General features: G+C 35.1%; 1 protein-coding gene across 2 annotated transcripts in view; it reads right to left on the bottom strand.

The window, feature by feature from the left end:
- The window catches only part of LOC144438936 (uncharacterized), a 106,045-nt gene extending 91,570 nt beyond the window's left edge, over window positions 1-14,475 (bottom strand). For both annotated transcript variants that reach the window (XM_078128163.1, XM_078128165.1), the window contains exon 1: window positions 14,299-14,475. The gene's annotated coding sequence lies outside the window, so the exon portion shown is untranslated. The remainder of the gene's footprint in view (window positions 1-14,298) is intronic.
- Window positions 14,476-15,648: the final 1,173 nt, after the last annotated feature.

Genomic DNA, 15,648 nt, shown 5'->3' with positions numbered 1-15,648 from the left:
AAAAATAAAATAAAATAACTTTAAAAATATATATATTTTGACTTTCAATTATACATAATCCTTTAAAAAATTCTGGTTTGACGGAAAATGAAACAATATTCTCAAATAAATGAAAACTTATTTCAATTAAAATAATGTGAACATGGCATAAAAGTACATAAACGGTTAAAATTAGTTTGTAAGTACGAAAAATATAAAATACTATAGCTAAAATAAAAAAAATACTTTTGGCCTGAACGGCTTCCCATAGTTTTATGCGATGTATGAACGCCTTTTTGTCTGTTTTTGTATATTTCTTCAATAATGTGTGACATTTATAACCAGATGTAAATTAAATGCCTTCCATAAGGTTTTTATATCATTTGTTATCACTAGTGCATAATACCAACTTAGATAAAATTTGAAGCATGCACTATTAAGATATAGCACTAATTATATTATATTAATATAGTATTATAGACAATACCTAATTATAGTATCAGATATCATTTCTACAAATGAGTCATTAATATTAAAAGGATAGTTACTAAAACCCGTTCTTTTCATTGATAGAATTGGTGCAGTTGTTTTGAGATATCCTGACCTCACACAGACAGCAGGACAAACAGACAGACAGGAATGCAGGCAGGCAAACAGCATGCATATAGGCTGACAGACAGACAGACAGACAGAGAGACAGACAGACAGGCACGCATGCAGGCAGGTAGGTAGGTAGGCAAACAGCATGTATATAGGCTGACAGACAGACAGACAGACAGACAGACAGACAGACAGACAGACAGAATCAGAACATAGCCATTCCTTAGAGAAGTTCAAACTGACAAATATGATCGCTTTGGGTTTTTTGTTAAAAGTATACGGTATTCTCATAGTTGATATGTTACTTTTCAAAAGTGTAAATTCTTGATGTCAATTTTTTCTCATAAAATGAAGTCATGCCTTTTGTTATGCCTTTCTAGAACATTTAATATCATTCAAAAGCTCAGTGTGGTAGCCGGCACCTTTGAAACAAATTCTCTTTGACAGATGAAAAAAAAACTAGAGTGTAAACAAAGACCAAGAAACTCGTCAAACTTGAACAATAGACCCTTTCTCAATTTGACCAAGAAACTCGTCAAACTTGAACAATAGACCCTTTCTCAATTTGAAATGGATAATGTGTGATGTGAAATGTGAAACGTGTGAAATGTGCATTAAAGATCACAATTTATTGTCACGTTATATGATGTGTGATGTCAAATTTCATTTTAAGAAATGATATAGTATAATTCAAGGATAAGTGTGATATGTTTCACAGGAAACAGAAAAAAAGAAATTGAAATTTGAAAATATTTTAGTCTTTCTTTTTTTACATTTATCTACAAGTGGTTCAAGGTGCCCAGTTACCAGTATAAATATTCCAACAGATAAGAAATGGCCCAGTGCTTATATCGTCAATAACATTGCAGATGTGTGTTTGACACACACAAATATTTCAGCATGCGTGATCAATTGATAAGCGCAGCAAAGTTATATAAATATTCCAACAGATAAGAAATGGCCCAGTGCTTATATCGTCAAGACTCAAATTGCAGAGGTGTGTTTGACAGATACAAATATTTCAGCATGAATTCGGTGCTTGATCAGTTAATAAGCCTAGGAAAGTTCAGGTGCGGTCATTAACCGAACCAGAGCATAGACATTAATTCTAGCTTAGTCTTTGTACGTGGAATGGACCGAAACTCATGAAAGCGAAAGTAAATTTGCACTGAAAATATACTGTGGCAACAGATCTAGATGTATTGTGTAAGAAAAAGTCAGGGCGCCATGGCTGAAATTTTGAAAATAAATGCCCGGCTTGAAGTACGACTTTGGGCAGTATGTTTGGTTAGAGTGACATCTAGACATCAGAAAACTGATGTTGCCCCTTTGGGTTCTCTTGCGCAAACTCACAGGAGGCGGTTTCCATGGTAACATTGACATTATTTTGAAGGATGCTAAAACATCAAAAATGCCATATCTCTTGTCCAAGAAATGGTATAATTACAATTAAAGTATGTTTATATATATTTCAGGTGATAGGGAATTCAATCATTATATGACCTTTTCGATTCAAGCTCAAGGTCATAGTCAAACTTCAAGGTCAACTTAATTTGTTGGACTTTTATCGAAACATTCATTGAAACTGTTCTGTATACTTCCGTCAGATATGACTGGTAAAGCTGTAAGTTGGTCAGAAAATAGTCAAACATACAATCTTTCCTTAAAAGTGAAAAAAAGTATCACATGAAGTTGTTCATAGCAAAAAGCTGTCACCAAGGCAACTGCTGTCGATATCCCCAATTATACCAAAGTGTTAATATACTAATCTGAAAGTGGTATTGATATTATGTAAGTGTTTGTATATAGGGTTTTGTGTACAAGCAATTCACTGACTACATGATTCTTTCGATCCAAGGTCAAGGTCATTGTCAAAAAATTAAAGGTCATCTTAATTTTTTTGTAATTATTAAAATACCCCCAGAATCATTTCTATACCGAACAGCACACATGATCTTTACAGATGAAAATCGCTCAGAAACTAGCAAATAACATAGTCTTTCAGGAAAAATTAAGCAAAGGCATATGCTGAGCTGCTTTTATTACAAACTTCTGTTACCAATACAACTGGTAGCAAGTTCACCAAAATATGAAGGTACTGAATATCGCAGGGTCCTGAAGTGCTACAGATATGATGGAAGTGTCTATATATAGGTTTTAGGGGACGGGCAACACACTTATCAATGTCGTTTCGATCCAAGGTCAAGGTCATAGTCTAATTACAAAGTCACCTCAAAGTTTCACTTTTATCGAAACACCCAAATATGTTTTCTGCTATAAAGTACTGCAGACATCAGATAGCAAATTATATAGTCTGTCATAAATTTTGTAGCAATTTAGGGTCAGCTTACTATGGGGGTAAGGGAATTGTCTAGAAACAGGTTCTCAAAAGGAATGACGCCTGTACAACCAAGTACTATAAAGATAGCTACTCGCACTTTATTGACATCTAACAAAAAACCTACAGATCACACAGACATGAAGGTTTTCCCACATTCCATACATATTGGCTCGAATTGATATTGATCTTCATTTGATTGGTCAATTAGGAATATATAGGTTTAGTTAATAGTAACGATTGTTTAGACTTAAGATTAACTAATATGACGTAGTCAGGTTCCTAAATTTGACTCAGATACAAATATTTCAGTATGAATTTGGTGCGGGATCAATTGATAAGCGCAACAAAGTTCAGATAGGGTCACTATACCGACCCACGGCATAGACATTACATGTAATTCTACCTTAGTCTTTGTACATGGAATGGACCGAAATTCAACAACAGCGAAAGTAAATTTGCACTGAAAATATACTGTGGCAACAAATCTAGAAGTATCGATTATATAAAAAAGGTGCACTAGGCTGCATTTAATTAAGGGCAGGAGAGAGAGAGAGAGAGAGAGAGAGAGAGAGAGAGAGAGAGAGAGAGAGAGAGAGAGAGAGAGAGAGAGAGAGAGAGAGAGAGAGAGAGAGAGAGAGAGAGAGAGAGAGAGAGAGAGAGAGAGAGAGAGAGAGAGAGAGAGAGGGGGGAGTGTAATAACCTCTCTACCCTTATTTTACTGACTGTGGCGAGGGGTCGCAAATCAACAGTTTTTCGCATGTTTGTTCAAAATGAAATAAGAAGTGTTGATTTTCATGAAATGTGTATAAAATGTCACATTTTTTTATCGCATAATGTGACACGTGATGTCAGATTGTATAAACTTTCAAAAGCATGGATATGGTCAATAATGCTTGCATCACAGTACAACACTATTTCAAGGAGTTGTGTGGTATATTTCACAGGTTATGAAGAAAGAAAGAACTTGATGGAATTTGAGAATATTTTAGCAAAAACAGTTTAAATGTATTTAGAAAATCCACCTATCTACCATAGTTTGTCCAGTCCCGAGTAGAATTACAACCGAGAGGAAATGACCCGGTCATATATCACCAATACCATTGCAAAGGTATGTTTGAAATACACAATAGTGTCTGCTTTATTTTAACACGAGTTTGGAGCGTGATCAAAAGTAGAAAAACAAGTCATAAATCCAGGTACCGACATATGGCACAAGTAAAGCGAAAGTAACTTTGTATTGACAATATACCATTTCTGTAGAAGTAGGATTAGGCAGGGCCAACGACACTATTCAAACTTAAGTTTGAACCTAAAGTAGTAAACCTTTCACCACAGTGTGAACTTGCCAATTCGGACACTTTCCTATTAGAGCTATATAACGTATGGTTAATGTCAACAGTGGTTTAATTTTACAATATGGATAATTATACATATTTATTTATAGGTATTACAATACTTCCGTTCACCGATAAAATGGACCCAGGGAAAAGAGATGATATAGTGAAGAAAGTTAAAATGATGTGTAGTACCATAGAACCTAAGGTGTGGTTTATCACTAACTACCAAACAGATACCCCGGAAGCTTTCAAGCATACAGACGGAACTGTAGTACTGCAACTATTGAGGCAAGCCCTTGAGGATGTCGAACTTTCGCTGAAGAGCAGACAAATAAAACGTAGCAATGTTTTTAAACAATAATATGTGACGTTTTCAGGTCTTCTCACACTATACTACTTGTTTGATGGTTTCGTGTGTGAAAAAAAAACATTCACGTTATTTCGAATTGTTAAAACTCACTCAAATACTCAACACGCAGGACATAAAACTAATCACAATAAAAACTTGCCTAAAGCACTCTTTTCCTATTTTTAACATATTTGGAAACCAGGAGTACTCGGTGTAACATCACTAGATACCCTTGCAGGGATAGGAAGGCTACTGTATGAAATCTGAAATCTTTACGAAAACCAGATGTTGAAATAGAAATTCAGTACAAAACAAAATAATATATCAAGATTGTTCTATGTGATGTATGAACACCTTTTTGTCTGTTTTTGTATATTTCCTAAATAAAGTGTGACATTTATAACCAGATAAATTAAATGCCTCCCATAAGGTTTCTATATCCTAATTTATTATCACTAGTGCATAATACCAACATAAATAACATTTGAAGCATGCACTGTTAAGATATAGCACTAATTATATTATATTAATATATTATTATAGACAATACCTAATTATAGTATCAGATATCATTTATACAAATGAGTCATTAATATTAACAGGATAGTTACTAAAAACCCGTTTTTTTCATTAATGGAATTGATGCAATGGTGTTGATATCCTGACCACACAGACAGACAGACAGACAGACAGACAGGCATGTAGGCAAACAACATACATATAGGCTGACAGACAGACAGACAGACAGACAGACAGACAGACAGACAGACAGACAGACTCAAAACATAGCCATTCCTTAGAGAAGTTCAAACTGACAAAATATGATCGCTTGGTTTTTTTGTTAAAATTATATGGTATTCTCGTCGTTGATATGTTGCTTTTCAAAAGTGTAAATTCTTAATGTCAATTTTTTCTCGTGACATAAAGACATTCCACTTGTTTTGCCTTTCTAGAACATATAATCTCGTTCAAAACCTCAGTGTGGTAGCCGGCACCTTTGAAACAAATTCTCTTTGACAGATGAAAAAACGAGTGTAAACAAAGGTCAGGAAACTCATCACTTTTGAACAATAGACCCTTTCTCAAGGTGAAATGAATAATGTGTGATGTGAAATGTGAAACGTGTGAAATATGCATTAACAATCACAATTTAATCTCACGTTATATGATGTGTGATGTCAAATTTCATTTTAAGAAATGACCATGTCTATTTTAAGGAGAAGTGTGACATGTTTCACAGGATACAAAATAAAAACGAAATTGAAATTTGAAAATATTTTAGTATTATTTTTTTTACATTGATCTACAAAACCTCCCTATGCCCAGTTACCAGTATAAATATTCCAAGAGAAAAGAAATGGCCCAGTGCTTATATCGCCAATAAAATTGCAGAGGTGTGTTTGACAGACACAAATATTTCAGTATAAATTTGGTACATGATCAATTGAGAGGCGCAGCAAAGTTCAGGTAGCGTCACTAACCGACCCACGGCATAGACATTAATTCTAGCTTAGTCTTTGTACATGGGATGGACCGAAACTCAAGAAAGCGAAAGTAAATGCGCACTGAAAATATACTGTGGCAACAGATCTAGACGCATCAATTATGTAAAAAAAAGGGGGGGGGCACTAGGCTGTATTTAATTAATGGCAGAAAAAAAAGGAAATTTCTCAAAAGAAGTTTATTAAACTGTATACATAATTAGCACAGGAAAGAATGGTACGATGTCAATTTGTGTCAACTCATGAACTGAATCACTCAATAATGCTTACATCAAAGTACAACACTAATTCGAGGAGTGGTGTAATATATTTCAAAAGTTACGAAGAAGGAAAGAATTTGATGAAATTTGAAAATATTTTTAACTATTTTAATTTACTAATACAATCCACCTATCTACCATGGTTTTCAGTTTGTCCAGTCACGAGTAGACATGTACGATAAGAAATGGTCCGGTCATATATCACAAAAACCATTGCAGAGGTATGTTTGAAAGAAACAATAGTGTCTGCTTTATGTTATCACGAGTTTGGAGCATGACCAAAAGTAGAAAAGCAAGTCATTAATCCCGAGTAGAAATACTTCAACCAGTGGGAATTGGTCCGGTCATATATCACAAATACCAATGCAAAGGTATGTTTGAAATACACAATAGTGTCTGCTTTCTTTTAACACGAGTTTGGAACCTGATCAAAAAGCAGAAAAACAAATCATGCATTTAGGTAGGGTCATTCAACCGACACATGGCACAAGTATTACTAATAGCTTGGCATCTACCTACGGTACGAGCGAAAGTAACTTTGCATTGATAATATACCATGGCTGTAGATGTAGGATTCAACTAACACAGATTAAAAGCTGTATTAATTCTAGATTTGCAAGTACACACACGTTAGACTGAAACTAAATCATGATCATTTAAAGTAGAAGTAAGTTTGAACTGAAAATGTAACATTTGGTCAAAAGCCTACATTTCGCAATCACAAAGTCAATGTCGACCAATTACAGTGCAAGGGTATGTTTGAAACACATAACACTCTGCCTTATTTTAACATGAGTTTGGCGTGTGGTCCAGAACAAGAAAACAAGTTATCAATTGAGGTAGGGTCACTAACCGACCCACGGCATTGGCATTAATTCTAGGTTATTCTTTATACATGGGATGAACTGAAACTCAATAAAGCGAAAGTAAATTAGCACTGAAAACATACATTGGCAACGGATCTAAAGTATCGATTAAGTAAGAAGGGGGCACTAGGATGTATTTAATTAAGGACAGAAAGAAGGAAATTTCATCTCAAAAGAAGTTTATTAAACTGTATACACAATTAGCACAGGGAAGAATGGTACGATGTCAATTTGTGTCAGCTTATGAACTGAATCACTCCTTGGCTCATTGTGGTGCTTAATGTTGAGAGAAAAGGATCAAAATTAATCATAAAGAAAATATGTGCATTTAATCTATCTACCCTTATTATACTGACTGTGGCAAGGGGACACAAATCAACAATTTTCGCATGTTAGCTCACACTGAAATGAAAACTATGTGCTCGTTTTCATAAAATGTGTATTAAATATCACAGATACTTATATCGCACTATGTGATGCATGATGTTAGAATTTTAATTCCAGAAATGATCGTGTCAGTACAACATGACTAGTTCACGGATATGGTCAATGATGATTGCGTCACAGTACAATACTTATTCAAGGAGTGGTGGGGTATATTTCACAGATTACGAAGAAATAAAGATATTTATGAAATTAGAAACTCAAAATAAAACAATTAAAATGTATTTATAAAATACACCTAGAAACCATAGTTTGTCCAGTCCCGAGTAGAATTACTTCAACCAGTAGGAATTGCCCAGGTCATATATCACCAATACCATTGCTAAGGTATGTTTGAAATACACAATTGATGTCTGCTTACGAGTTTGGGGCATTATCAAAAGTAGAAAAACAAGTCATAAATCCAAGTTTGCATTTTACTACAGGTTGGAACTTTGGATCGAATTCAATAAAGCGAAAGTAACTTTGTATTGATAATATACAATTTCTGTAGGCTGGGCCATTCAACTGAAGGTTAGTAAAAGCAGCATTATATTCTAGGTTTGCATCTACCCACAAGTTGGACTGAAATTAAATAATTTAAAGTAGAAGTAAGTTTGCACTGAAAATGTAACATTTGGTCAAAAACTTAAATTTCGCAATCACAATGTCGATGTCGACCAATTGCAGTGCAAGGGTATGTTTGAAATACATAACACTTTGCTTTATTTTAACACGAGTATGGTGTGTGATCCAGAACAAGAAAACAAGTTATCAATTGAGGTAGGGTCACTAACTGACCCACGGCAAAGGCATTAATTCTAGCTTATTCTTCATATATGGGATGGACCGAAACTCAATAAAGCGAAAGTAAATTTGCACTGAAAACATATTGTGGCAACAGATCTTGATAGAAGTATCAATTAAGTAAGAAAGGGGCACTAGGCTGTTTTTAATTAATGGCAGAAAAAAAGGAAATTTCATCTCGAAAGAAGTTTATTAAACTGTATACACAATTAGCACAGGAAAGAATGGTACGATGTCAATTTGTGTGAACTCAACTGAATCACTCCTCGGCCCAATGGGTTCCATAATGTTGAGAGCGAAAAAGGATCAACATTAATCATAAAGAATTATGTGCATTTAATCTATCTACCCATATTATACCCACATTTATTTGTAAAATCCACCTATCTACCACAGTTTGTCCAGTCCCGAGTTGACCCGGTCATATATCACCAATACCATTGCAAAGGTACACAATAGTGTCTGCTTTATTTGAACACGAGTTTGGAGCGTGATCAAAAGTAGAAAACAAGTCATAAATCCTGGGTAGAAATAATTCACGACCGATAGGAATTGGCCCGGTCATACCATTGCAAATGTATTTTTGAAATACACAATAGTGTCTGCTTTATTTTAACACGAGTTTGGAGCCTGATCAAAAGTAGAAAACAAGTCATAAATCCAGGTAGGGTCATTGACATATCGACATATGGCACAAGTATTGTAACATACCTTTGCATCTTACTACAGGTTGGAACTAGCGATCGATAAAGCGAAAATAACTTTGCATTGATAATATACAATTTTTGTAGGCTGGACCATTCAACCGACACAGGATAAAAGCAGCATTATATTCTGAATTTGCATCTACTCACACGTTAGACTGAAACTAAATAATCTAAAGTTGAAGGAAGTAAGATTTGGTCAAAAGCTTAAATTTCGACATCACAAAGTCGATGGGGCTGACATTGTGTTGGGATATTTCCAGAGACATCCTAATTGAGATTTATTTTGAAATATGACTTCTTCGTAAATGTAATAACTCAGATCATATTTAAATCTCCTCTCCAATCGAAGATTAGAGCTGAAATGTGATGAGAATGTCTTAGGGGTATCAGGCTTAAGATGTGTTTCACGAAATATGTAAACAGGAGCTCTAATCAACCATGGCAACAACCACATGCCAGTATCGTTTGTATTGATATTTAGAACATTAAAACAAGCACCAATTACAACAAAATATTGAAAGGAACTGGTATGAAAATCTCTTTAGACAAATTTTATAACAAATAGTTTTGCAACATTTTCTATAAAACCTCTCCATCTACCATTAGTTTAAGGTTGTCCAAAGTAGACACATATTCCATCAGGTAGGAAGTGCACAGGTCAAGGCAACAGTAACAGTGCAAGGGTCCGGTATTCACAAGTACATACAAATGTTTGTATTTTGTTTATCAATGGGTTGTCGCTTGGTTAGGTTTACTTTCCATGTCATAGTTGTGTAGTTTTGAGAGCGCTAAAAATTGGTAAGTAGGACAGAAATTGAAAGTCTACCGAGTGTTCACATATTCTCTCCTTAATCCACATCCTTATTTTCGTTTGCTAAATATCGTAAATATATTATTGGTCTCCCTTTATTGCTAATCCTATCTGATAAGAGTTGAGTTTGACTTCACAAAGGCGGAGAAGCACATCACTGTGGCTAATCCTTCCACGATGTCTTTTTGGGGGAAAAGAAATTACCCCTCAATAAAATGAGTGTGTAAATACTTGTCGCCCGTTTTACATAGCTTCGATAAAATACATTAAATAAATAAACTCCCTGACCAACCGTAGAACTCATACCAACACACTATACATTACCAAAATGAACATTGCTTATGTTTTCAGAAAGTTAAACTAAATTTGTCAGCGACCAATATGTTTACATTCTATGGTGAATATGCTGACTTATAACGGGATTAGATGTTTAATATATTTGACCCAATCATTATAAGCCGCTGCTTAGATTTAGACTACTGAATTTTATGTGCACTTGGTTTTATAAAATTCGTTAGCACGTCAATTTGTAGTCGAGGTTAATTCGTTCAGAATTCGTTTGCAAAGTTTGATGACCTTCGGTGAAATTTGGTTGACTAGTCTTCGATACTTTTACTCAAACGCCAGTTAAAATTACGTGAAACACCAGTGGTAACATGGCTGAAAACAGAGAAAAAAAAGTATTTTGTTTTGGATTTTATTCCACAGTATGGAATTACATGTAGTTAAACGATTTTGTGTAGCTGTATACACTTAATATGATGCACTATCTCCAATGCGAGTTACTTCATAATCATACATTGAATCATGTTGGTTGATAGAAAAAAACCTATATGACACATGAAGACCAATAACGTACAGACACAGAAATATCGCCATGTATCTTTATTTAGCATTTTGATTTCTTAACAGCAAACATTAATTTAGTTATGTATTTAGTTATTTTAACTTCATTTTTTTATTTATCATGTATTTTGTATAAGTTATATACTTTTCAATATGTATGATTTTAGCTTTCTAGTGTCTGATATGAAAATTGCAAACGTTTGTACATAAGGCCAGCGGCCATAGCACTGAATAAAGAATTGATTGAACTGTCATGGTACAACAATTTTGTCCAAAGGGAAATTCCTAAATCACTCTCCGCCATAAAGAACCCGATTCCATGTATTCTGAATTCGATGAATTGAATAGTTGTACATGCCCCATCGACTGCAAGGGGTCACTTAACTCGTGGACAGACATTACTCTTTGTAAAGATAATTTGAGCTACTGCAAAACTGCCTCATTGTTTTTTCCCAGCCTTTGTGACGGTTTTTTGACTAAATGTATCGAAGTCTCGTCAGCCAACATTTACCACAGGTCATCAAACTTTTCAAACGCAACTTCGACTACAAATTGACGTCCTAAACGAATTTCATAAAATCATGTGCACAATATATGATTACCTGTAATATAAGTCTTCGTACCGGCTTACACTGGTTGAATCAAACACCTTATCCCGTTGTAAGTCTGCATATTCGCCATAAAATGCAAACATATTGGTCGCTGACAAATTTAATTAAACTTTCTGAAAACATAAACACTGCTCCTATTAGTATGTTTAGTGTACTAGTATGAGTTCTTCGGTTGGTCAGGGTATAACAGTTTGTCCGAATATTTAATACACTTTATCAAATTTAGCAGTATAGAAAATGTAAAACAGACCTCATGTAATTACACACTCATTTTAGTGATTGCCAATTTCTTTTCTTGCCCCACCCCCACTCACCACTAGATTTTCGGCGACTTTTTGCAATTGACCTCGTGTCGTATTTGCGTAAGTGTTCACATTTGCCATCAAACATCTCCTTATAGCGTTCATTTTGTATGATCAATATGTTGTCGCTTGGTTAGGTTTAGTTTCCACATTGGGGATTTGTAGTTTTGAGAGCTCTCGATATTGTAAGCAGGACAGAAATTGACAGTCTTCCGAGTGCCCACCCATCCCCTCCTTAATCCGCATCTTTCTTTTCGCTTGCTAAATATCGTCACTTTTGGACTCCTTTTATTGCTAATCCTATCTGTTAAGAGTTGGGTTTGACGTCAGAAAGACGAAGAAGCACTACACCATGACTATCCCTTCCACCAATGTCTATTTTAGACAACATTTGTTTAACGAATAGCCATGATGTAGTGCTTCTTCGCCTTTCTGAAGGCAGATAGGCAATAAAGATATTTAGCAAATGAAGATAACGATGCGGATTAAGGAAAGGATGGGGTAGCACTCGGAAGACTGTCAATTTCTGTCCTGCTGACCAATTTTGAGCGCTCTCAAAACTACTCAATCATGATGTGGGAACTACACCTAACCAAGCAATGACATATTGATACACAAAATTAAAAACTATATAAGGAGATGTTTGACGGCAAATGTTAACAATTTGTAACGCAAATACAGCACTTGAGGCCAATTGTAAAAGGCCGCTAAACATCTAGTGGGGAGGTGTGGGGAGAAAAGAAATTAGCCGTTAATAAAATGAGCGTGTAAATACTTGAGGCCTGATTTACATGTTCTATATAGCTTTGATAAAATACATGAAATAAACGGACAAACTGTTATTCCCTGACCAACCGTAGAACTCATACCAACACACTATACATTACCAAAAGGAACATTGCTTATGTGTTCAGAAAGTTTAACTAAATTTGCCAGCGACCAATATGTTTACATTCTCTGGCGAATATGTCCACTTACAACGGGATAAGAGGTTAAATATATTTGATCCAAACATTATAAGCCGCTACTTATATTTGGATTACTGAACTTTATGTGCACTTGGTTTTATCAAATTCATTAGCACGTCGATTTGTAGTCGGTTAATTCGTTTGCAAAGTTTGATGACCTTCGGTGAAATTTGGTTGACTAGTCTTCGACACTTTTACTCAAACACCAGTCTGAAAGGCTGGAAAAAACACAGATGGGTCATGATTGACGTCAACAAATTGACTTGGTGCCAATAGTAATCAATCACTCTCAATTCCTAAATCTCTGTCCTCCATAAAAAAACCAATTCAACGTACCCTGAATTCGAGGATGAATAGGTGTGCATGCCCCCTTGACTACAAAGGGTAACATAACTCATAGCAACTGTCTATAAATAGTACTATTCGTAAACATACTTTGGGCTACTGCCAAACTGCAAGCTTGTTTTTTCAAACCTTTGAGACTGGTGTTTGAGTAAAGTATCGATGATTCGTCAACCAAGTTTCACCACAGGTCATCAAACTTTGGTCGGCAAAGAACCAATGTTGTTTCAGATGCCAGTACTACTGCAAGTCAGAGACCGAGATGTGATGCTATGTATTCACAATTTCAAACCTGACCAGATCCCCACAAGACATAAAACTACGTACTAGAATTATACTTTTGTACTGTAGATTCTGAACTAAAAAGTAATTGGTAGCTGAATAAACTAATCAATCATTCGATACCAACAAACCAGTGCTGTCAAATTTATAAACCAGTGGTAATATGGCCGAAAACAGAGATAAAAACTATATTCTGTTTTGGATTTTGATTAGAACAATATTTGTTCCGTTAAAGCTACAATTCAAACAGTGCCTTGTACAGAATTGAATCACCTGTAGTTAAACGATATTGTGTAGCTGTACACTTGATAATGATACAATATATCCAATCAAATTAATATTTGGGTCCGCACCCTAAAATCGGTGGCTCAGTGTAATCACAAATTCAACCTATTATTTTACTCCCTGGGGAAAAACTCGACCTCTAATCAACATGTACAACCGTACGTCAAATTGTTAGTACAGGAACACTTTTCAGTCGTTGGTTGTCTGATTGGAAAAGTTATACAATGACTGTGTATGGTAATGTGCATATAAATTGTTAACCCCATTATATAGAACTGAAAAATAAACAAAACATCTAACATCTACAAAACGCTTTTCATAAATTATTGTGTGGCATATCCGTGAGATTCAGAGGGGGCGAGAGCCCTCTGACGTGTAAAAAGAAGGCGCAAGAAATTGTTATTGCGTATTTTTTTTAATTACCCACTGATACGAGATGACGTCAGTGGCTTCCACTGCTCACCGTACCCGGACGCGATTAGAACCAACTGGGACACGGAAAGCGCACCTAAATATGATTACAATGTCTCATATGACAAGAGTAGCCAATCACAAATTAATGAGTTTTACGTTTGAATAAATGTCTTGTAAGGAAAAGGCTTTTCATGTTCGGAGGCGATAGTCATAATCCCACACAGCTAGATACGAGGCTAGCCCTTGGACAGTTCATTGTGACTCACCTTAAACTCCCACTAGCCTTTGATTGGTTCACTGTGACTCAGACCCAGATTGCTCCGTGGCAACTTCTAAGCTTCCGGCAAGCTGTTGTCCTTATCCTGATATCAAAAACGACAAACTTCAACGCAATAACTCCAAGTTACTGAGGACAAACATGTCCGTATATAAGACGCGTACATTCACAGTCACTGTGTTTGAGTGATGCAATTGGACCTTAAACGACAGAGGGCTCTCGCTCCCTTCCGATCCTCACCGATATACTACACAATAATTTATGAAAGCGTTTTGTAGATGTTTTTGCTTATTTTTGTGTTCGATATACTGGCGTTAACAATTTACATGCACAGTACCATATAAAGTCATTATGTAACTTTATAGTATATATAACGACAACCTTTTCAAAATCAAAATCAAGATAATAATTATCATAATGGAATATAACTAATTTTTGATTAGCATGAAACAAAACTAGTTTCACTATTAAGGTATATAGGAAACAGCTTTATAACTTCAGTGGTATCTCTTAATATCTAGAATCTACATCATATTGTAGTACAAATTTAAAGTAAGCAGTAACTCAATAAGCTCCGAGCTTCAAAGAGCATGATTTATACAACTTGTCTTTTTTTAACTACCGCATGAGTATTCGTCCCGACAATACTTAAAGAAAATAACTAATTGTCTTTTTGTAATGGGAATTATTCAAACGGTAGCTTTGGATGTAATTATTCATATTTTACTAAGAAAGAGGAGAGGGCAGAGGGTGCACATATAAACAAAGGAATTGAGTGAACGCAACTTGTGAGAGCGCCCTCTGTAACGTTATTCATCATAGCACACATAATTATACAATTTAGCATTATAATTTGTTGTATCAGGCTAAAAACACAAATTTAGTAGGGAGTAGCCTTGACCTTAGAAAGGGAATGGGTTTGCAAGATTTAAAACCAAATCATATTTTTTGCCCGTTGTAGTAACCTACAGATTTTGTCACGCTGGTATTATTGTTTATTTAAATACAGCCATACAATTTAAAGAATTATTTTGTCCGTATGTATACACTAACATGCTTTGTATCTCCCTTAATCTCAAAGTCAGTGTATGATGATGATGATGAATCTGTTCTGGTCGTCCTTTTGTTCCATGGATTATCTGTATTTTAGAAATTCCGTTACACAAGCAATGTACAAGTACAGATAATTCAACTATGGAGAGAATAAAGAAATATTTTGAATAAGTCAGGTATTGGGTGAACATTTGAGAAAATGTTTCATCAATAATTGTACTTTCATTTGATCACATATAATTTCATTTGCTATCTGTACAGCAATCAGTTTTCGTCCACCACACCC

Source organism: Glandiceps talaboti, chromosome 8 (assembly GCF_964340395.1).
Source record: "Glandiceps talaboti chromosome 8, keGlaTala1.1, whole genome shotgun sequence".
NCBI classification, from domain to species: domain Eukaryota; kingdom Metazoa; phylum Hemichordata; class Enteropneusta; family Spengelidae; genus Glandiceps; species Glandiceps talaboti.
This window is presented reverse-complemented; position numbering and strand designations above follow the sequence as displayed.